Below are 25,049 nucleotides of genomic sequence, written 5' to 3' on the forward strand. Positions count from 1 at the left end.
TTAGTTACTTTTGTTCTCTGGGGAGATTAAATTAGTAGAAATGAAGGTGGGTTTTCATAGTCAGAGAAGGTACAAATGATGCTTGCATGCAGTTGGGGACCTTGGGGCCGAGGAAGAGGATGGTAGTGCACATACATAAGCATCTTCACAATGGTGAACTTTGGATGGAGTTCAAATTTTGTCCCTAAAAAAACTAAACGGATGATAATCTTGGTCAGTATTTCATAGGTCAGCCAATTTCTCTGACCCATATCCACTATGTTAACGTTCTTCTCCAGCCCTCTGGCTAAAAATTTGGACCACTATATTTAACTTCATCCATTATTCATAGTCCTTGATTGCTTCTAACATTAGTACATGAACTGAGAGTTCTGTAAGATTTTCTATAACATGTGTAATTGTTGGAATTTCCTGTTTATTATCTTGGTGATGTTTTCCAACAATTATGGTTTTATTCCTAAAGGACAAGTGATGAACAGTTCTTTGCAGGGGCAAAAACTATGGTGTGTTCAAGCAAATTGCGTTTTTTGACCCAAGATATTTTCCTTCCAATTCATATTGATTGTCTACAACATTTGTAATGAAATGGAGTCAGAGAGTAAACTCAGGGCTATGGGGTGTATTTGTCTTAGAGATCAAACACTTAAAGCAGGATTTATGGAAGCAGAGGGTTGTGGGTCAATAGCTAAAAAAAACCTGGACTATAAACAAGGAAAGGACTTTCTGAGGTGTGAAGGAGAGGAGAAAGGAGACTGGAGGGGGTGAGGAGGAAGATAAGGGGCAGGAAGATAAGCAGAGAATCTAGTTTAGTAAAAAGTATACATCTGAAAAGAATTAGAGAGAAGGAGGCCTGAGAAAGGCTGATTCACCTCAAGGATCAACAGAGACCCTTTCCTCTCCGTCTTGCTGACAGGGATTGTATTGTAAACATTTCCTTCATTCTCTCCCATGCTCTCCTTTTGGAGTAACTCTAGGACACTGAAATTTGGGATCAGTGCAGCATAAACATCAGAGACAGGTTCAGATGCAAGTCAGAGACAGCTACACAATTGACTTTTGCTGTTATCATAATTTAATGAGAAAAATCAAGTATATTAGAGCTCAGAGCCTTTGTTCAAAGTGAAAACATCTATAAAGATCTATGAAAATGCTATTTTGACATAACTTTCAAATCCCGTGTTATTAATAAGGAATCAACTTTCTACCAACACTAAATTCTGTGTCGTGATTTTAAGTTCCTCAAAGTGTTTCCATTTACTATTTCATTTTTGGATAAATCTACAGAGGAGTACAGTGAGCACTAACCTCATTCTACAGATTAAAAACTAAGGCCAAATATTTAAATGCCTATTTAAGATCCCAGAGGCAGGAGAAGAAACAATCTTCTCTAGCTGAGTCAGCTATGATGTCAAGTCTTCTGATTCCTAAATCATTGCTCTTTCTACTAATGCCACTCCGCATCAACACATTCTTCTCCAACAAGCCCACCTGGCTGGCACAGTGCTCTCATCCTGCAGAGGAGGCACAGGATTTAGGATCGTCTGGCTCTCTACAGAGATGAGGAGCTCCAAGTCTAGTTTCAAGAAAACCTTCCCACATCCCCAAATGGCAAAAATCAGTTTAGCATGACCTAGCCGGTTTCTTTGCTAGGCTTTTACTCTTGATAACAAAAAGCATAGTTAGATACACAGAGTTCAGATAAAACTATGACTTCTGTGGTCCAGGAGTGAGTTATTAGATGGACCACTTCCACAGAGGTTTACGGTTTCATTAAGCCCACTCGCATGCATGTTTCTCTTACTAATTTTTTTTTTGTCTCCTCAAATTGCTCAGCCCTGGGGATTTGAAAAAGCCCTGTTCAGTTTCACTTTGGCCCTTCTCATATCTGAGAGTTAATGACTCTCTAACTAGGATGTTATCTTGAATTCCATTTATATGTGAGAGACCATGACTTACGTGTGGGAATTAGATTTTAGTGGTAGTTCCTAGAAAGCACACATAAATCATGAAGTAAAACATTAAACTCAAGTGCAAAGTAATTTAATTTTTAAGAAGAATGTGGTATTCAGATAAAAGAAACCGTAATGTTACATTCATTTACTTTTATATGTATAAAAGTGTGGAGTTGTACCGTCAGTTCCAGGTATCAGTTTAAGTAAGCACCTTCCAGGCTATTTCACAATCATTCTTCCATTGTTCCATAAACAGATGATGTGAATACAAGCTGTTAAACTAAAAGTTACCACAATAATATAGCTGAATAAAGCAGCAGGGGTGATTTGAGAGGAATATACTTAGAAGACCAAACATGAATGTTAAATTGCCAGAATATATCCTTTGAAAATCCACAGATATAAGGCCATGTCTGGTATACAAAAAAGAAACAAATAAGTTGGCTAAAAGTCACATTTTATTTAATGTACCATGGACCTGCTACAAGGTCACATGAAAATGGGACTCAAATTGTGTAGCCAATACACTAAAATGGTAGCCCTCAGAAAACTGAGTGTGCTGAATACAGTCTCATCCTAAGAAGATCTGGCTCACTTTGAAGTTGGTAACGGAATGGGTATTATTACTGAATTTAACCTCTTAAGTTCAATAATTCAGGATCCCAAGAATCTACCCGGGTCTTCCATGATCATGTTTGACTCCAGTTAACCACACCAGGGAGTGGAAGACTTCCCTTTTTAAAACAATCTTCTAATAACACAATTTGCTATCCATCTGTCAACATCTTCCCATTATGACTATCCACAGGGTTGTGCCTCTGATGGTAAGGAGGGTCCAGTGTATCACGACCCCATCAGCATCAGGCATTCCTCATTTTTATGCAATCTCTTATTGACTACAGATTTGGTTCTTTTGAAACTCTGTCTCTGGACCCATATTAAAGGCATGAGTACCCCCTAAAGTATTTAAAACAGAATCACTTTTCCCTTCTTTCTCCCCAATGATTTTATACTTTGCGTCCCTTTGTGCTCTGATAACTACCTCTCTTCTGGGTAGACAGAGTTTCATGGTTCAAAATGAAAACCATTTCTCCCACTTGGTCCAATTGTACAGAATAAATTAATTTTGATATTAGTTTCCCTATTGTCAACCATCCCAATAATACTAAGTTCAATGTTAATGGATTATAGATTTCTCTCGTGTTTACTGTGGTTTTGCAAGGTAATTGAATAGAGAGCTGTATTGGTCAAAAAATATTACACCTAAACAACATCAGTTTCATATCTAGTGCAAAAAGCAAGAACTCAGTAATATTTAATGTTCTTCATTGCTATATCTTTAAATCTTACCACTGCAAGCAAATGTGAAAATCCTTAAATTGCTGGCCTCAGTGTTCCCATGTCAACTGGCATATGCTCAGGTTGGAGATCCTGCCAAAAGTCAAAGGAAAACATTTATAAGACAGAGCCTGATGGATGATTATTTTAATCCTGCATGTCCAGCACTGCCGGCAAGCTTGGTTTACGAATGCCTGCTGCTGCTGCTTTAATGATAAGACCTCTTAAATACAGCTGAATGCAGGGCACCAATGGATTTTCTTTTTTTTTCCCTGCCCTAACTAGGAAACTGATTATTGATCTCCACCTGGATGTTCCTATTGAGAACAAGCCATTCATGAATATAAGCAGGAAGAAGATTGGTGCGCTGCATGGGTAGTTTTAATAAACTGCAATAGGGACATAGTCTCTGTGGGAAAAAAGGGAAACAATCCAATCTTAATGAAGCATGTGCTTACAGAACTGAAAAGTCTGTGGGCATTCTATGGGCCAAGCATCAGACAGTCCAGGGCACCTGGGCTTTGACTGAGTGCCATGTCAGAGTGACCCCAAGGACACCCTATGCTCCAACTCAATGGAAGCTTCCAAGCTCTCTCTATCGCCCTTGAGATGAACTTTGAAGGCTGGAATGGAGTGATCTTGCTCTGACCACACTACTAGCATAGAGGGATCTGAACCTAGAAGCTGCTATATAGAAATGAAAGGCATGTGAGCCCATTGGGAAACTCAAAAATCCAAAACCTAAAGACAGGAGGGTAAAAAGAAGCTGAATGAATATCCCCAGGAGTTCTCTGAAGCTGCTGGAAAACCAGAAAAGCCTAAGGTCAGGAATAGACAGTCCACTGAGCTTAACCCAGGGCCTGCACTGCTCAGTGGCCTCGGGGGTTCTAGGTCATTCACTGGTAGGAGGGTGTCTGGGGCAGGTATTTCAAATACATCTGAACAGCTCAGCCTGATCCAAAGTAACAGATATCCATCCACTTGTTTATCACAATTTTTATTTTATTTTTTTACTTTCAGATCTAAGGTGTTTTAAAGTTAGAAAATGTCAGACTTAGTAATTCTTACATGGGTTTGGTTCCACCAGTATTTGAGTGTGTGTGTTAGCTTGTTTAATGCTAAGAGGAGATATAACTTTTATATTCACCATTTGCTAAAGTATTTTTTGGAATAATACACTTAATATTTCTATATTAAAAGAAAAAACAAAGCAGGACTATGGAAGTAATTCTTCAATACATGCAATTTTGACTGTAAAAATAAGAGTATACACTAACGAAGCTTCTTGAAAACGAGGGTCACAGGGAAGACGTCTCCACACCCGACACAGTGCCTATTGTGGAGGCTTCGGCTCCTTCTATGTCAAGCGAGGGAAAAAACATTTTGCTTGAAAAATGGAAAATTACAAGCTTTAGCATAAACAGTTATGTTTTATGAAAATAGTTATGTTTTTCAAATACACTTTCTGAATTCTTCATTACTTTAATGTTTCAAAGGCCAACAAATCACTTAAGATAGAATTATCATTAGATTGGTATTATTCAAAACTGAAAATATTTGGGGAATTTTTGAGGAAAGCAGTTCCCAAATGTGAGTGTGCATGAAAAGTACCCAGAGAGTTTGTAAAAATTCATATTCTTTGGCCCTACTTCCTAAAGATTCTGAATCAAGAGATCAGGGATGGGGTCCAGGACTATATATTTTCAAGGAGAACAGAGCATTCCCAAAGATTCAATTCAAGAGCTAAGGAGTAGAGGCCTCCTTCAGACCCAGTTAGTGCAAAAACCTTTTCTGTTTTAGCCAGCCCCTTCTTTTGTTTTCTGGGTACAGCTGACATAAAGTGAGGCCTGAATTTAGCAGAAGTATATGTAAGAGGAACAGCAACTGTGATATTTAAAGGGGGAACTGGCTTTCTAAAAATCAGAAACTGCCATCGACAAATCAGGTCAGACTTTCTTGGAGGGCAAATATAAACCCAAACTTGTTCCAGTTGTGTTGAGATGCTCTCTGTACAAAGTTGTTAAACCAAAAAAAATCCAGAGGCACTTTCCATGGCATCTAAATATGTTTCCTTTTAACATCTGCTTTGTTAACGCTGCCTTGAGTAATAAGGTGTAGCAGAAAGGCTTTTGACCTGCAATCCAAGACTCCTCCCTTAAATAGTTTGCAAATTTTATGTGTTTGTGTGTTTGATGCATTTGTCCCCTTCTCATCCCCTACTCCTAGAAGGTCCATAGCTTTCATCAGATTTTCTTTCTTTTTTTTTGAGTAAGATTAGCCCTGAGCTAACTACTGCCATCTGTGCCCATCTTCCTCTACTTTATATGTGGGACGCCTACCACAGCATGGCTTGCCAAGTGGTGCCATGTCTGCATTCGGGATCTGGGCTGGCCAACCCTGGGCCGCTGAGAAGCAAAACATGTGAACTTAACCACTGTGCCACTGGGCCGGCCCCCTTCATCAGATTTTTAAGAAGGATTCTGACTCATAGAAGGTTAAGAACCTTTGGACTGGCAGGCTGAGGATGTTGGTTCTAATCCTAGCTCTGCTTCTAAATGGTTTTGTGGCCTCCAGCAAATGATGTCACCTCTCTACACCTCAGTTTTCTCATCTGTGAAATGAGAAAGCTGAACTAGAAAAATCTAGGGCCTGGTCCCGTGGCTGAGTGGTTAAGTTCATGCGCTCCGCTGCAGGCGGCCCAATGTTTCATTGGTTTGAATCCTGGGTGCGGACATGGCGCTGCTCATCAAACCACGCTGAGGCAGCGTCCCACACGCCACAACTAGAAGGACCCACAATGAAGAATATACAACTATGTACCAGGGGGCTTTGGGGAGAAAAAGGAAAAAAATAAAATCTTTAAAAAAAAAAGAAAAATCTAAGTATTCTTCCGGCTCTACAATTCTGGGAAATGCCAGTAAAACTGGAAGCATCGAGCTGGAAACTACCTTGCCATGTTTGTTGGCCTAATTTTCTTATTTAGGCCCTGGGGAAAAAAATGAAGCCCAAAGAGCTTATCATACAATACTTAGAGTGAGAGATTAAAGATTGAACCCAGAATTTCCAACTCATATATCAATTCACTCTTCACTCTAACACACAAAACGTTCATAAAGTTCTATTCCCAGCTCACAGTTTTGCTCATTGACCAAGGGAGTATTTCAGGCAGAATTTTCCTTTCTTGGCTGGGAGAGGGGTACAATGTATCCTTTGGGGTTCTCTCCCAGATTTTCTCAGGGAGAGAACATATGCTCAGGTCCCCCGAGAACTGTGCTCCCACGCTCACAGCTGTATGACAGGCAAGAGAAAGCTGCCTACAAGCTTAAAAAAAAATAATCAGCGTTTGCAAAAGTACTCTGGGGTGTCTTCAGGAAGTGTTCCAGGAGAATCGCTATTATGAAAGATCACTAGGCTCTCTTCTCCCGGATCCGACTCCACACTCAGACATTAATATTTCAGGTGCATCAGTGAATTCATTTACTCATCCAAAGTTCAACATTCAGCAAGTACGCCGGGCAACAACAGACGAGTCCTTGCTCTCATGCAGATTACGGTCCAGCGGGGACTATGGCCTCGTGGCAGGTCTGCGGCTGTGCTGCCTGTGTGCACTGAGAGCTAGGGGGCGGCACCACCCCCCCAAGAGAGGGGATCATGCTTCCTTTGATTTGCCTTCTTTCCAATTTGCAAACACATCTCAGAAGAAGGTACTCATTTATTCCTCTCCTATGGCACTTGATGTGCGGGAATTCTACACCCTCCTCAGTGTGCAGGAATTATAAATTGATGACTTTAACTTCATTTTATAGATAGGGAAAGAGTGGTCTAGAAAGACAAAGTCCCAAAGTAATTGCTAACGAATTAGTACAAAGCAAAAGGAAAATACATTTTAGTTTCACATTTGCTCTTCGCTATATTCTTTGTAAGATATTTTAAAGATGTTATTTCATCTAATTCTCAGAAAAATCTTCCCCAATGGATATACGATCATCCTCATTTACAGATGCAGTAAGAAAGTATCAGAGAGGATAAATAACATAAACCAGGTCAAACAGCTACAAGTGGTAGTTGGCAGGGGTGAGGTTCAAACCCACCTCTGAGGATGCCAGACCATGCCAAAGGCAGTCCTTATGCACCAGCCCTGTCCACTGCCACACGGGCTCACAGGGATCAGAAGAGAAAGTGTTGAAATGTACTAAGAAAGGAAATTTGGGCAGCCCCAATGGTAAACAGCAGGTCCCTGACAACTTGGTCAAGGGCCCAATCTACTACCCTACTCTTGAGACCCATTCTACTTCCCCTACAAAGGGGCAGAGGATGGAGAAAGGCATGAGAGAGCCATCTTGGTGGGAAAGAAAGTGAAGACGGGCAGAATCTACAAGTACCTGAGCTTCTGGCTGCTTCTCAATCAGGTGGGCTTTGGCAATCATGATAAATCTTTAAGCTCCAGGAATGATAACAGCTCAGCAGTTGTAAAATGTGAAAAAGCTCAGGTTTCCACTTTGTATACACTCCTCTCAAAGGGAAGAGAGGATCTCCCGATCCTCAGTTCCAAATACTGTCCACCTTATACGCATCTGAAGTATTTGGCAGCTTTTCACACAAAAAGGTAGACAGGAACTGGGCTTGAAGAGTGAATGCAGCAATTCCTCTGCGGATCAGTAACATTCTATATCTGTATCTACATTCCATAGCCACTGCAAGTGGACTTTGCCCAAATATTCTTGCAACTATGACAGCCTAGGTACCTCCAAAATAATAATAGCCACACTTTCTGGTGAAAAATTTGGGATTTTTCCATTTGCAAAGTATCTTTACATGCATTGTTCTTTAATTTCCACAAAAACTATATAAAGTGGGTAGGATAGTTATGGTTAGTCTAATTTTAGAAATAAGGAAATTGAAGCTAAATGAAGTGTCCAAGATAATATGTAGCAATGTAAAAACAATACAAGTTGTACTTACTGAGTGCCATGCACCATTGCAAAAGTTATATAACTCACTTAATCCCCATAACCACTCCAGGAAGTAGGTATTATCATCTTCATACAAAAGAGAAGTCTAGGGAATAAGGGGGCGCAAGACGATTTGCTTAACGTCAACTGAGCAAGTTAGTATCAGAGCTGGGATTCAAATCCAGGTTTAAGTCAAAGCTGAGTCTCAATCAAAATCTGACCCCGAGTCTAAATAAAGCAATATGATTTCCAGAGGGGTCCTTTTGCTGGAGCATCTCTAGCCTGCCGTGATTTGCCTTTCTGTGATGTTCTGTGGCATCTACATTACATTTGGAAATATAGAAAAATTCAAGTTATTGGATGCTTCTGGTTAAATTCGTTAGTATTGCTCTCCACATTCCAGACAGTTCAGGCAAAATAATCTATGTCAAGTGACCCAGCTATCTGATTTTGTTTCCATTGTTGTGAACATATAGACTGAGCTTTGTTGCTTTTCTTACTTTCTCCTGTAGCTGCTGATGTTTACCTGCTTAGATGTGTGCAAAGCTGGATATAACACATAATGTGCACACTCAAACCTTTTCCTTACTCTTTTCCTGGGTTTAGAAAAAGAGAGCTGAAGAATTGTAAAGAGAAGAGAGGAAAGAAGGGATATGTTAAAGTACTTTCCTTTCAAAGAACAATCCTCCGGTCCCCTTGCATATGGTGCCTGTGTGAGTGAATACATGGCAAGTACTTCAGAAACACTGTAGGGCATGTGCGTCTGCATACATATGCATAATGTCCTTTTCACACGTTGGAGTTACCAGATGCCTGGTTCCTCTTGGAAGGGGTTTGGTAACCCATTTGAAAGCATGAGGATTCATAACTCATTTATGCAAGTTGCAGAACCCCCTAGATGACATCTCCTGCTCTAAAGAATGATTGAGAGAAAGATGTAACAGAGCTGAAAATGACAATGAAATATTAGCAGCACCACAGAGTTGTTATGAGGCCCCTAGCTAGATGAAGGAATTATGCAAGCCAAGAGAAGAGCCTTCAGGCAACATGAGAAGCAAAAACAAAGGAAGTTGGAATGTCTAGGTATGAGGGACTAATTTTGTTGCTATGGGGAAGGCCCTGAGGCATTGATTCATTTTATAAGTAGGTATGCAGCCCTCAATTTTGGACTCTCCAGGCCAGCAAGTGCTGGGAAAAATGCTCCTTCATTCACACTTGACCTCTAAAATTATTTAACCCTCCAAGGAAGTGAGTGTGTGTGTGTGTGTGTGTGTGTGTGTGGGCGGGGGCGGTAGTTCAGATGAACTCAGGCTCTGCCTAAGGTGGGACTTTAGGCTCTGATCCTGTTCTGCTGGCACCATACTCCTCCAATCAAATCAAATCCTTCCCCATTAGCTCTCAAAATTTTTTTCTGAAACGCCAATCTCGTGCCATCTCCCTCCACTCCCTAACATTCTCCCCCGACCCACGGCCACCCCACCCAGCCTCCACCCTGCCTCCACTAACACCACACTCAGGAATAAGATTTCTGCTCCTAAGAAGAGAGTACAAAGCCCTTTATAATCCTGGCCCGCCTTTTCACCTCTCTCCACATGGAGCTTCTTGCATCTCCCAAAACACTTGCAGTTCACTGTGCCTTTGCCCTGCTATTCCCAACTCCTGGAATGTCTTTCTCTCTTCTCCACTGGCCAAATTTCCTAATCTGCTCTTTAAGGAACAGCTGTCGCATAACTAGCTAGGTGAAGACTTTCTCAATCTCTAGGAAGGACCTAGTCCCTCCCTCTGCTATATTCTCATGACACCTCCACACATCTCTATTTCACCACTTAGCACTCTCCACTAGAATTATATTTTACATGTTTTAGCCTGCACAAAATTATGGATTTCTCAAGGACAAGAGCAATGCCTATAAATATTCCTTTTTATTCTTTATGCTGAGCAAAGTGCCTGAAATATATTAGTTTAATAAATATGTGTTGATTGAAAAAAAACGAATGAATGGCTCTCTCATTTCCCTCCCATGCACTTCTAGCAAATTAGCGCGTGATCCTTCATCATTCTTTGATACACTCTAGTGGGGATATTGGAGAAAAAAGGTAGCTCTAGAAGGCAGCAGATCAGAGTATTGGCTTGGCATCTTTGTCCCGAAACCTATCCCTTTTGCCAATTTCTTCTTTACTGTAATGACACCCCTCTGTTACAATGCTAGGGTTTCCTCAGGTCACAGTATTAAAGCTGCCAGAGAGAGGTAGTGTCACATGCTCCAAAGGGCTCGGGCTTTGTGATCAGGTGGCCCTTGACTCAAATCCAGGCTGGCCTCCCATAGTAAGGGACATGGAGAAGGTTCAGAATCTCGCTGAACTTCCATCCCTTCTTGGTAAAACGAGGATGAATACTACCCTATAAGATGTTGTGAAGATCAAATTAAATTATAACTTCCAAGAACATGGCTTATTATAGGTTCTCAATAAATGGTAACATTTACTTTTTAGATCTTCAGCCTCAATCGCTCCCACTTCTAGGCCCTCACAAAGTTCTGCTCTTCCTCTAGAATAGAGATCATTCTTGGCGGGGTGGCTAGACGGTGGTTTAGATACCAGAATCATCTGGGGTGATTTTCCAAATTATACCCCCACATTCCTTTCTAGAAACACTTCTGTAGCGTACCAGCACTCTTACAGATTGAAGTACGTTTTATTCTCAGGAGTTATCAGACAGAAGGGAGGTTGAGAATCACTTCTCTAGAATACACCTTGCAAAGTCTTACTCTTTATTTTCATAGCCATAGTTCTAACTGGGACCCTTAACCTCTCAGCCTGAAATTGCTATAATAGCTTCTCAGCTGACTTTCTTATTTAGAGGTTTTCCTTCTGTCAATCCATCTTGTATATAATAGTAAGAATCATCTCTCAAACTCCAGAAAGGCAGAACAACCTTCTGATGAAATGCATACCTCCGTGGTCTCCACTGGGAGAGCCAGCCGCCTCTCCTCCAACACCCCAACGTGCTCTTCACACCCTTGTGCCTCTGCCTGTGCTCTTGCTTCTAACTGGAGAGTCCTTTCCTTCCCTTCCAAGTCTCCACTTCACCCTCCCCCAGCCGAGGTAGCTAAAGAATTTCTAAAGAATTTCATCGTTCAGGACAAACTCGAGTAGAGCCAACTGTCCCTCCCTTTGTGCCACCACTGGACCTAGCTCCTCTCTATTTGTGCATTCTTCACAGTGTTACAAGTTATTAGTTTACAATTCTTTCTGTTGTACTAGATTGTACAATTCTTTAAAGGAAGCAACTGTATCTTAATTATTCATGGATCTCCCCATAAAGTAGATACTCACTAGATTTTTATTGAACTGAATTAAGTTCAACTGAGATGAATGCCTCCATCCTCCATTTAAGCATTTAACTGGCTACTGCCATCTCCTAGAGTGTGTGTATGTGTGCATGTGCCGTGTGCACTTCCGGGGTTTTCTCATCACTTTCACATTTTTCCCCAGGGCCTTTCAGACAAAGATTGTGCAAAAAGGAAGAGTTACATATCTACTGGTCAAGTTCTTTTCAGAACCCAGGGAGGCCGGGCAAGCTCTCCAGCCAACGCAAGGATTGTGACAAAAGGCTTTGTTAAAACATCTTGTTGCTTCCTATTCATTGAATCCAAACTCCCTCAGGTGGACTGCAAGATGGTACTGCCAACTTGACTGAAACTCCACCCAATTTAACTTCCTGGACAGGCCTAGAATGCATGATGGCTTTTCTTTGTAATTGTCCTGTGAACAGGCCAGGATTCTCTTCCCATACGTCTCCTTCTCTAATGAATGACACCACTGCAGGCTAGTATCCCTCTGGCATAGTATTCATTCTTCTGTGATGGATATGTTAGGCCCCTTGGAGTCCCAGGAGTTGCTGGCTTATTCCTCGATTCAATGTTCATTCATTCATTCATCAAACATTTATTGACCCTCTTCCTTATGTCAAGTGCTATAGTAAGTCCTAGGGAAATAAAGATGCATAAGGAAAAGAGTCTGGCTCTGAACGAAGTCACTTAGGATGGGGAGAAGACAGAACATGAACAAGTAATGACAGTATAATAAGACAAATGGAAAACAGATATACGTGCATAATATCAGGGGGGTCCAGTGAAAGCAGATAAAGAGAGGCCGATGTCTCTTCCCACTTAGCTCTGCGGAGAACCTGAATGCACCTAACACAGACATCTTACTCAGGCCCCAAATATCCTCCAGGAGTCCAAAGACAGGGGAGAAGACTGCCAATCCTTTCACCAAAATTACTGCTGTAATTACCCGGACGGTTCTAAGAACCCAAATTTTCCTTCCGAAGAGCCATTATTCCCTCAGCGGAGGGAGCTATAGTGTGTTAATAGAAGAGTGTTGCTGTCTCATTGTAGCATCTTAAAATCTCTGTTCTCCAACATATGTAACCTCCTGACTTTGACCGAATATAAGATACAGCATAGAACTGAGAAGGAAACATGGACAAGGCGTACTGGAGAGGAACCTTCAGGAAAATCTATTCCAGTTCTAACTCCACAACTGTGCTGTCCAGTCCATGAGCCACTAGCCATACGTAGTTATTGAAATTTAGATTACTTAAAACTAAATAAATGACAGCTACAGTTCTGCAGTTGCATCAGCCACATTCTATGGTTTCAACCGGCACATGGGACTAGTGGCTCCCATACTGGACAGATATTGAACATTTTCATTGTTACAAAAAATTCTTTTTTCTGTTTTTGAGGAAGATTAGCCCTGAGCTAAGTGCTGCCAATCCTCCTCTTTTTGCTGATGAAGACTGGCCCTGAGCTAACATCCGTGCCCATCCTCCTCTACTTTACATGCGGGATGCCTACTACAGCATGGCTTGCCAAGCTGTGCCATGTCCGCACCCGGGATCCGAACTGGCAAACCCTGGGCCGCTGAGAAGCAGAACGTGCGAACCTAACCGCTGCGCCACCCGGCCGGCCCCATCATTACAAGAAATTCTATTGGACAGTGCTGCTCTAGAAAATAATCTGAATTTTTTATTCATAGGTTTGTTTGTTTTATAATTTTGTGACTTGCTTATTTTTGAAAACACTCAGATCTGGGTTCCAGGGGAGGCAAAGATTGAAAGTAAAAGCTATCTATTTTTGGAGGGCTCACAGTCTTGTGGGGAAAACAAAGATTTTTTTAAAAAAAGGAAAAATTGGGGGCATTGTGCAAAAGGTGATATTAGTCCATGGAGACAAAACAAATCTTGCCTTAAAAAGTAAGAGAAGACCTCAAAGAAGAGGTGGCGTGATGTAATTCTTGAAGGATGAGTAGTTACCCTCCTGATTTACAAAGCAGAAAAGGCATTGGAGATGGTGAGAACAGTATATGGGGAGCCACAGGACATGCAAGAGCTTAGAATGCTGCAAGGCGTCGAGTATTCCAGGTAGAGTGTAAACTTTTGGGAAGCTGGGTGAGGACAGGCTGGCAAAGTAGATGCCACAATGTGTGAAGTGTATTGAGCGAGCACGTTGTGGGAGGAAGGGAGGTAACGAATTATAACACAGTGATTAGGAGCATTGACGTTATACAAAACAGGGTTTATATTCAAAATTTGCCACTGTTAACATTACTATCTTTGGCAAGTTTGAAAACCTCTTTGAATCCCATTTTTCTCATCTGTAAAACGGTGTTAAAAACACTGCCAACCTTTTATGATCGTTGTGTGGATTCCATGGGATCATACGCTTGTCACAGAGCACAGCACGTGCTAAACAATCAAAAATCAAAGTTATTGTAATTTATTCTATAAGGAATGCGGAGTTATGAAAGGACTTGAGCAGAAGAATACAATAATTTATTGAATAGAGAAATAAGACACAAGACAATTACCTATGTCACATAATTACAATAAAAACAATGACCAATGTTTACAGAGTATTGACTCCATATCGGGCATGGTTCCAAGTGCTTTAAATTGGTTAATTCATTCAATTCTCTCAACAACCCTATGAGGTAGGCTACCGTTACTATCTCCCTTTTACAGAGGAGGAAATGAAGGCACAAAGAGGTTAAATAATTTGTCACACTACTAATAAGTGACAGAATTGGATTCAAACCCAGACATCCACCTCTTGAGTCTATACCCTTAGCTCCCAGGCTGTTCTGCCTCCGTTAGAAATTCCTTGATAAAAGTCTGCCCGATTTTATATTGAATTATTTCCCACCACAGCATGGCTTCAAAATAAATTTATTTAAGTTCAGATCTTCAAAACAACATTCTCACACCATGCAAGCCAGGAAGTCAGTGTGTGTGCTCTAGAAATATTCCACAGAAGGTCATCTGGATAGAAATGGGCAAATGTTTGATAAATTGTGCATCATTAGAAAAGTAGGTTTAAAATCTCCTTGGATAATCAAGACATGACTATAATTCTAGAGCGGTCTCAACAACAGTGAGCCTGTAGAAACTGCTCATGAAAGTCAGCTTCCTCTGATGAAAATGGGGCTAGTGTGTGCCTCATAGGTTTGCAAGAAATATTAAGCAAGAGAATGTATAGAAAGCATTTTGCACTACATGTGGCACACAGAAGGTGTTCACTGAGAAGAAGCTTTTGGTGCTACAATTTTTGTTCTTTTAATTAAAGCATCGTCTTTCAACATGGGGTTTTCCAAGTCCTTAAAAACCTTTCCTAGGACTTACTTGAACTCTCTTAAACATCTTAAGGATGGAGAGGAAGGTATCATAGATATGAAATTCTTCAAAACCTACACATCCTGGTCTATGACCCAAACTCCAATTCTCCTTATTTAAAACCTTCTCTGATTTGGTTTCAACAAAACTTTCCACTATGTCCCAGTGTTTACCAAGTCTGGGCCCAGGTGAGCCTAACACATTGGTGTTTTCACTGACTGACCTCACTAAAGGCCTCATCTTTCAGGAAAGTTCTTCCAAATGTCTTTTCTTCTGATATTCCGTCCTTTAGTTTGACGTTCATAATTCCATTTTAATGAGTGAGGTAATATAATTATCCTTCAAATTCGTTCCACTCCTTTAGCGCATAGCCTCTCCCCATGGGGCCTTGGCTAGCACGACCACGCTTCCCCCAACATAAGACACTGGCCTGGGTCTCCGCACTGGTCAAGAAGGCATGTTCTTCCCTGCTGATGATGGCAAGTAACAATTGTAGAAACACATATCTTCAAACCACCAAAAGCAAATCTTTATTATTATTTTTTTTTTGCCCAAATTTGTTTTTATTTTGCAGACATAGGGAATAGGATCCTATCAAAAGAGAACAAATAAGAGAAATGAGCCAAGTGTTGCAGAGAAAATCACGCACAGATTTGCTCCAAGTTTACTCCTAACCACTGACCCCATGGGACTTCAACACACCAGGAACTGGCCTCTAACAGGTGGGCACAAACCACCGACGGCACAGAGGAAACGAGAATGGCTGGGAAGTGTGACCACAAGAGAATGAAAGCAAATCCTTTTCTGTTGGTCCTACAAATTTGTTAGAATCAGAAAGCAGATCTAGGGCTTCAGCCAGGAAGCCAGAGGAGTTGTAGTCTAGGAGGCCAAGATTTAAGAAGAGAAGAGGGTCCGGTGGCTAATGTATAGTTACCAAGGTCTCAGGGGAGTGGACTTCTTGGAGAGATTCAGCAGCATGGTGGCTGGTAGGAGAATCAGGAAGCTGAGCGTTGCTTTGGCACTTGATTAAAAGCAGACTGCTGGGAGCTGAGTTGTCATGGGAATCTCACTGGACTAAAAATCTCACTGTGGGTTTGTGGCTCAGGATTTCAGCTGCATGACCTTGAACAAATCACTTAACCTCTTTGATTCTCTATTTTTTTTTTATTACTAAAATGCAGATAATAATTGACAATAAAGAAAACTACAAAGAGGTTTTCTTCATTAACTGAGAAACAATGTGTAACCATTTATATTTTTTAAGTGCCTTTAAGTTTACAAACTATTCTTATGTAAAAAAATTTATGTGAAAGTGCTTGGCAAGACCAGTACCTCAAAAATGTTGACTAAAACATAGTCACGCCAATCTCTGAGTGCCGTATTCTAATGGCCATTTTTAAGGCACATAGAGATTAAGCATCTTGGCCAAGGTTATGCTGCAGGTAAGTTTAACCAGGCCGTGTGGCTCCTGAGCCAGTGCTCCTAATCGTTAGAGGGTACTCTCTCCCCAGATGTGGGCCCTTACATCACTGTGGCTTATCTGAGCTGCAAAGGCAAAGGTATCAGGTTGGTTCCTGAGACGTCAATGACAGCTACTCAGAGCCATCACCTGACTCCAGGACCCCTATAGCAATGGCCATGGCACCACCCAACACCACTTCCTTGCTCTCACTTCTGAGTCGTCACACCTGCCCTTCCCTATGTCTAAAATTACCATGTCTCCCTTCTTCTGTGACAGACCGTCTCTCTCCATTCCTTTAAAATTCTCAGTGGAAGCTTCAGGGGCATGAGGAGTAGGAATTGGAATATTTTTCATCAGCATTTCAGGATATTAAAAGCAAAACAGAACAAAAGCAATCAACAACAACAATAAAAAACCCTTGTTCATTTTATTGGCATAGACACAGGCTCTAGGATGCTTAGTCCTACTCCGAAGACTCACCCAAGACAAGCAAAAGTTCAGGGATTTATAACATGAAAAGTGAGGCATCCATGACTTTAGATGGTTTGAAAGGGTATCTCATTTGATGGCAGCCAATAAAGCAGGAGACAGCGCCAGATCAGATAAGAAGAAAACATCTCCGGCCAGAATTAAAAAGGCTATTTTGGGATATGTCAAGAGGAGTAAAGCTAGATTGGAAATGACTGCAAAGGTGATTAAATAGGTGAGAACAAAGAGAGCACTTTCTGAGTTCTGGCTAAGAAGGGACAAATTCTTAATCATCTTTTAATTGTACTTCATAATTAGCCAAGTCACAAATGCCATGGCTCGGATTAAAAGATTTTTCATAAGGCAGAAACTCCCATGGATTTTTCTAGGGAAAGTGTTAGGGGTTGGAGGATGGAGTGAGTACTGAAGCCCTTTCAATTTGTGTCAGGATTTCAGAAACCAGGTTTTATAAGTATATTTGTTCATAAAGCACATTTTGAAAGATATTGTCGTACTATTTGTGCTTTTCTTCCCTCCAAAGGAAATGAAAAACACTGATGGGAATCTTTCGAAGGAACAAAATCTCAACAGTGAAGCAAATAGCCCCTGGAAATTGCTTATGAAGCTCCTAGAGATAATGGATATATGATATTATAGTTATGTTACAACATCTTCAGTGACAAGTGGTAAAAAGTAAGAAACTGCTAAAGTTACAGCTGAGTGAATTATTCTGTACTAAATATTCTTAATTAGTATCACAGAAGGCATGGAAAACAGGCTAATTACTTACAGAAATAAAACAATAAAATCACCTCTAACAAGCATGTATGTAATATATCAATGTATAATTTCTGCTGAAAAAGCAAACCCTCTCCAAATTAGAGGGAGTTTAGGAAAAGTCTGCGAGAAAGATAATACTACTTTTGAATAACTTGTTGCTAGCATCTTTATTCATTCTCTGAACATTTATCTAACACCTATTATGTGTAAGCCTTTGCTCATTGCTAGAATTGTGAAAACACATGATCTGCCCTTGTGAAGCTTGCAATCTAGGGAGAAAAACGAACGTTTTTTTCTCTTCTAGACTCATCCTTCTCTCTCTGTGATTTCATTTGGTTTATGGCTTTGAATAGCTCTACATGCAGACCAATCCTTGAATCATAGCTCTAAGCTGACCTCTACTTTGAGCATAAGACCCAGGAACCCAACCAGACCTCAGTGGGCCCATTGGTTGTCTCCCCAGACGTCTAAGGGGGCTCTCCAAACAACGTGTCCAAATCAGAACTGGGCGTTTCCCCCGTTCCTTCCTCAGTCCTTCTCCCACCTCTACTAGATGTTCAAGGTTATCAGCGAAAAAAAAACTGACGTGGCAGAGAAATAGACAGGCTGTAGGAACAGACTCAGAAAGGCCTCACACTTGGTTTAATGCTCTGCATGTCTTGTTAATGTCTTGAAATTCTTAATAATTTTATCTTTGAACTTGTGTTTTGTATGAGAAGTCCAATGAGGCAATGGAGCACGTGTATGAGAAAAGAGGATACACAGAGAAAAGGAAAGCCTTGATCTTTTAGTACTTTAATGGTACTTTTTTCCCTGCTTTTTGAACAAGGGGCCCCGCATTTTCACTTTGCAGTGGGGCCCATAAATTGAGTAGCTGATCCTGTGTATGAACAGCATGCTAGTCAGAATCAGGCAACATGGCCCTTCCCCCAAGTCCGTACCCTATCCTAGGAGTGCGGACTTGCCCCATATCTTTCCCCTTGCTTCCTGCTGTGGGTTTTAAATCGATCTGAGCACTAGCATTTGGTCTTTCTGTTTCATGACCTCTGGGACAGCTGGCCCGGCAGTGCACTCAGAGGTTACCATTGCATCAAGACCTGGCCCCACAGGACAGCACTCGCCTCCTGGACACGCCTTCCTGAGCCTGTGTGCATGAGCCAGAGGAGCAGGCCATGATACCCAAATGGTTTCTGATTCTTTCAAAAGAGTGCGTTCTTTGTACATCACATGACAATTCACAAAACATCTTTCTGACAACCACCGAAAGGCTGAAAAATAAAAAGATGCATAGTAAACCACTTCTCACAGCCTTCTGGGTTGAAAGCCAGAGTTTGCTGCATAGGATGTGACTATTTCATTTGACTTCCCCATTGACAGAGCCAGTGAAGACTTTGCATCTTAAATTTCACAACTTCCTGACGACATTTTAAAACTCTCCCTCTCCAAAAGCAGAAATGTTTTTGAAATCCCAAGAGCACTCTTGGAAGAAAATCTCTTCCCCTTCACAGCGCTTAGTAGAACAATGTCGTATAATATATTTTCCAAAGTACACCTAATCGGAGCACTTTGTCTTTCTTAGATTCCTACATTTCAAAATACCTATTATGTGTGTAACTTTATAAATCAGATATACCATAATACTCCACGTTTATGTATTTGAGAATTTCATCATTTCTCACTTTTTAAAAAATGTCAAGGAAAGTTAGACATTTGGCGGCATGGCATCTCAGAAAAATGTGTCTTTCAGACCACCACAATCTTAATGAGGTTTGCTTTGCCTTAAAATGGCAACAGAAAAGACGTGAAGGATTACCTTTTTCTTCACTTAAAAAAAATAGGCATCATAGGTTGCCACTTCGCAGTAATGTCTTAATATTCTCTCATTTAATTATGTAAATCATCAAAGAAGGCTGCTGTTTATGGTAATTTGCACATGCAGAGATCTGCTTCCCAAGGTAAGCTAATTTAAATCAAATTATAACTAAAGGAGATTTACCACTTGTTGATTTAGGCAGACAATCATTTATAACTCAACCAAACGGCTAGTAAAGGCTGCAGGATTTCAAAAGTGAGGTGAAACAGTAGCGATCCTGCTGTGAAAGGACTCAGCTGAAACGCTAGGAAGGATTCAGTGTTCCCACTGATGTCAGCAAGAACTGAAGTAGCCTCTTTTGTGAGGGAAGTGATTAGTGAATACCATTGACCCTCACTACCTCCACTTTCAAGCCCTCCTTTACACATGAAGTTAAAGCTCGTCTCCCTAACCAGTTCACGGCTTTCTTTTGATACAAATCCAGCACGCTTTAGAATCCGCCTGCATTCTGTCGCGGTTGTACCAAGTGCTGAATGCAACTGAGAAAAGACCATTATAAACTGCTGAAGTGTTCATGTGTCCCCAGTGCCTTTCTTTCTTTTCTTTCATTTTTTTCTTCTTCTTTATTTTTTTTGGTGAGGACAATTGGCCCTGAGCTAACATCTGTTGCCAATCTTCCTCTTTTTGCTTGAGGAAGATTGTCGCTGAGCTAACATCTGTGCTAATCTTCCCTTATTTTATGTAGGAGGCTGCCATAGTGTGGCTTGATGAGTGGTGCTAGGTCCGCTCCTGGGATCCAAACCTGCAGGCGGCCAATGCAGAGCATGCAGACTTAACCACTATGCCACTGGGGGCTCCCTCTTTCTTTTCTTTTTTAACCATTAAACTACTCCATCTCTGTTTGAGAAACTAAGCATGTACAAATTCATTACAGGACAAATGCCTTCCCTAGCTAAAGAAACTGGCCATGTGGGTCTCTGATAGACCAACAAAGGTGCACAAGTCCTCCTGGATGTAGACACAGGTGTCCGTGACAATGGCCACGACTTGGATTTGCCAACAAGGAGGATGCGAGAACAGCAAACCGATTCAGAGAGTGGGCTTAAGAGCCAGACAGAACTGTGTCCAAATACCCTTCTTGCCACTCACTTGCTAAAAGACTTCAAGAAATTTACTCACGCTCTCTGAATCTTTTATGAAAAGATAGCATTAATCATACCTTTCTCGTAAGGCTCATATGATGACTTGACTAAAGCACAAATCTTTACATAAGTGTTCGTCTTCAAAAATAGCAGCTACAAATAACAACAATTTTGATGATGAAAATGAAATGTTATACATGGAAAATGGTCAATTTCCAACATATTTATGGGTAAAGAGTTAACAAAGCCTTTTTCCATTCTGCATGAGAATTTGACCTTCACTTAACTTTCAAGCTTGGTTCATTTGTTAAGCATAATATGTCAGCTATGCTGCTAACCGATGTTGTTTATGGTAAGATGTGGCCCGTGATTAATAAATTGCATCTGGATCGGGAGGCACATACATGAACTATAAACACCTGGTAGACTTCTCCGAGTGTGCTGAATTTGTCACTGACATATCCCTTGTGGGGACCCTGGAAATTATGCCTATATTGTTGTTATTACACAAGATATTGGCTCTTGGGGGCATGAGGCTTTCAAGCACCTGCCCAATGTAGACCTCATCTCCTTGTAGCTGGCCTGTGCTGCACAGAATTCTGTGAAGACTCCCACAGAAGAGAAATGCCTGATGATGTCCTGCTGGCATTCTAAGTTTCTGATCCAGGTCCTTCTAGTTGAATATGGTGTCAAATATCTTCTATGGTAATCTTGTGTGTCTGAATGCTCAGCTAAGCCCAACAAAACACTCTGTAGACAATGTAGAATATTTCAGTTTCGTTTTTTGGCCATCACGGCATACGCTTGAAAGCTAAGAGTATAATGACATTAGAATATAGGTTCTGGATCAACTTTGAATACCTATAGAATACCAGAATTCTCCCCTGCCTATATATGTTTTCCCATTTCCTTGAGGCAGACATTTTTACTACTGATGATTCTTTTTCTTGCAGAATATTAGCCCTGAGCTAACTGCTGCCAATCCTTCTCTTTTTTGCTGAGGAAGACTGGCCCTGAGCTGACATCCATGTCCATCTTCCTGTACTTTATATGTAGAACGCCCACCACAGCATGACTTGCCAAGCGGTGCCATGTCTGCACCTGGGATCCGAACTGGTGAACCCTGGGCCACCAAAGCAGAACCTGCACACTTAACTGCCGTGCCACCAGGCCAGCCCCTACTACTGATGATTCTTAGAGACTGGTGAAGCCAATTGTGGAGACCAAAGTCTTCCCGATTAGAATCAGTTCATAAACGTGGTCTTCTCAATGTGCCACATGCAGGTGGCCAAACAGAAGTAAAACACAGACCTGCTGGAGAAGACCTTCTCTCCAGAAACATATTCAGTGGCTGTCTGAATGACAATGACAATCAGAGATCTCTCTCATTTTCATTAGAAGGCTTTGCTTACTCTGGTGGCAACCTTTCTCAACTGGCGGTCCTGGAGAGAATTAAGCCCTAGTGCCCTAAAGCATTTATATTAGTTTCTTATTGTTGCTGTGAGAAACCACCTCAAAATTTGTGGCTTAAAACAACACAAATTTATTATCTTATAGTTCTGGAAGTCAGAAGTCTGAAGTGGGTCTCACTGGACCAAAATTAAGGTGTCAGCCGGGCTATTTTCCTTCTGGAGGCTCTTTGGGGGAGTCCATTTTCTTGTCTTTTAAAACTTCTACGGGCAGCCTGAATTCCCTGGTTCATGGTCCCTTCCTCTGTCGTCAAAGCCAGCAGTATAGCATCTTCAGATCTGTCTCTGACTCTGACCCTTCTGCATCCTTCTTTGATTTGTAGGGACCCATGTGATTAAACTAGGATCATCCAGCAAATCTAGGATAATCTCGCCATCTCAAGATGCTTAACATACGTATGGTGATGGATAAAAACTAGACTATGAGCGGTGAGCATGATGCAGTCTATACAGAAACTGATAAGTAATAATGTACACCTGAAATCACACAATGTTATAAACCAATATGCGCTCAATTATTAAAAATAATAATAATAAAATAAATAAAAACCAAATCTCCACCAAAAGAAAAGATCCTTAACTTAATCACCTCTGCAAAACTCTCTCTTGCCATGTACAGTAACAGACTCACAAGTTCCTGAGATTAGGAAGTGGAAAGCTTTGGGTGTGGGCCATTACTCTGGCAGCATTTGTTTGTAATATATTAACTTTTCTTGTGCAACTAGAATAGTACTAGTTATGGATCATCCTTGAAAGAATTGAAGAAGACTGTCATTCAAATCATTTTCTGTGCCCTGTGATTCAGATGAGGAACTTCAGCTGTGAAAGAGTGCTTGGCGGAAACAGTGCCTTCAATGAACAGGCAAGGAGACATTTTTAGTAACAATAGTTTTCCAAATTCTTTGAAAAATTGGATAGAGAAGCAGGCAAAACAGGTAGGCATTAAATATTAAGTATGGGCCCAGAAAGCACATGGTAGTGATTTTAAGATACACTGTTGGGGGTAAACACATCTACGAAGAGAGCGATGTTGGGCAACAGGAGTAGGAAAGAAAGTGAATATGAATAGTGGATGCCCCTAAATTCCTTCTTTTCTAAAAATGTGCCAGCTATCAAAGTTGTCTTTCTCTCTCTTTTCAAAATCTAGCCTTTATTCTAATAACCCTTGCATACTTCAGTGGATACTCCCACCAGAAACATTCAGCAAAAAAATGCATGTGTGTAGAAACCATACAATAGCTAGTTTCACTCCTCTTGCAAAAAAAAAAAAAAAAAATCAATAGTTGTTTCTGTCCCCAAATTTCATCTTGGGCATCTTTGTAAAATGTGCAGTTCAATTCAGTGTTGATAGGGCATTCCAGTCAGGGTGCGTTTACACACAATTCAGTATAATTGCCAACCAACTGGAAACCAAAGCGCTCCAGTTAGAGTCACCTCTTCCCCAGTCTGCTTGACATTGTCTTTCAACCAGTAATAAGAGCCATTATCTGATGCAATGATCCTTATGACCACCACATAATGTCCAGCAGGGAGACTAAAAGACTCATTACTGTCAGTACTTATTTAGAACTGAGTGAAGCCTTTGGTATAAACTTTAGACTATCTCATCTAGCGAGTAGAATGTTTTCCATCATAAGAAAGAGTTCTGTGGTGGTAGAGAAGAGGCCTGACTGTGGTCGTGGCTCTGCCAGTATCCGGTGTGCATGAGACTGGAGAGCAATTCAGACAGCAGAGGAGAGCCGGTTGGCTGAGTGAGGTTACTGACGGCTTATCTGGAGGAAGCTTTTATGAGGAGGAGCAGGAGCTGTTTTATCTCATAACTTGAGGAAATAACTTCAGAAGAGAAAGCAGAGCAAAAGGCATTGTCAGACTGTGGCAAATTGGGGAAGCAAGGGCCAACTTCAGGAAGGAAAGCTCATACCAGAGTCCGAGCTCTCTTGAGAATGAGGAGAACAAGAATAAAAATTGGCTACAGCAGAATTTGAGCTGCATGTGCACCCTTGGAAGTCCTAGACTTTTCTTCTGACTCACATCCTCACTCCCCACCTATTGATTATTAATTACAAAGGGAAGCTTATTTCAGACAATACGAAAAAATGAAGAAAAAAATATCAGTCTAGTAGGGGAGACAGGTCCCAAAGCTGGTAAAAGAAAACAAAGATAACAAATTGATATACACGTTATGAAAGAAGAAGGATACTGAATCACAGGAAGTTACCTCCTACTAATGTCTCCAGGAAAGACCTTTCTGAGGAATTGATATTTAGGCTAAAATTAGAAAGAACAGCCCTGTGAAGACTTAGAGCTTGGGGGAATTACATTTGCAAATGTCTAAAGGCAGGAAAGAGCTTGTCCTGTTTGAAGAACTGGGAAAAAAACCAATGAGGCTAGTTCAAGGTGAATAATTGAGGTGAGGTTAGAAAGGCATGTGTGGTAGATAACTCTCAGGCCAAGATTCACTTCCTCCCTCCTACCCACTTCCATCGATGAATATACTCGCCTGCTTTGTTGTTGGACTTGGCCATGTGACCTGCTTTGGCTTCATGGTGGCTGAGTGAACTTTGTTAACCCTTAACTTTGGCTTCAGCCACATTACTTCCTTTGGTCAAGGAGACATTAGTAAATATGATGCAAGAAGAGGTTTAAAACGTGCTCGCACAGTTGGGCCTACTCTATTGCACTTCTACCACTGTGGAGAAAGAATATGTCCTGGATAGTCCACTGGTAACAAGAGGATGAGAGACGTGTAGCAGACATGGATCCAACATGCGGCTTAGAGTCAAGTGCAGCTGGGCCCCACCTGGATCAGCCAACCTCCAGCTGATCTGCAGATGCTTGAGTAAGATTAAATACTTATTGTTTTAAGCCATTGAGTTTTGGGGTGGTTTGTTATGCAGTGTTATTATGGGAATAGCTGACAGATAAAGTATATAAGGATCATCTTACAGAGCTTGTGGGAAAATTGAAAAGTTTTAAGCAGGGAGTGATAAGACAT

General features: G+C 41.1%; 1 protein-coding gene across 3 annotated transcripts in view; it reads right to left on the reverse strand.

Moving 5' to 3' along the window:
* SEMA6D (semaphorin 6D) overlaps nucleotides 1-25,049 on the reverse strand; it is a 568,923-nt gene that overhangs the window by 371,201 nt on the left and 172,673 nt on the right. For all 3 annotated transcript variants that reach the window (XM_070502095.1, XM_070502044.1, XM_070502021.1), the window contains exon 2: nucleotides 3,303-3,383. The gene's annotated coding sequence lies outside the window, so the exon portion shown is untranslated. The remainder of the gene's footprint in view (nucleotides 1-3,302; nucleotides 3,384-25,049) is intronic.

The sequence above is a fragment of the Equus asinus genome, chromosome 2 (assembly GCF_041296235.1).
Source record: "Equus asinus isolate D_3611 breed Donkey chromosome 2, EquAss-T2T_v2, whole genome shotgun sequence".
Classification (NCBI taxonomy): domain Eukaryota; kingdom Metazoa; phylum Chordata; class Mammalia; order Perissodactyla; family Equidae; genus Equus; species Equus asinus.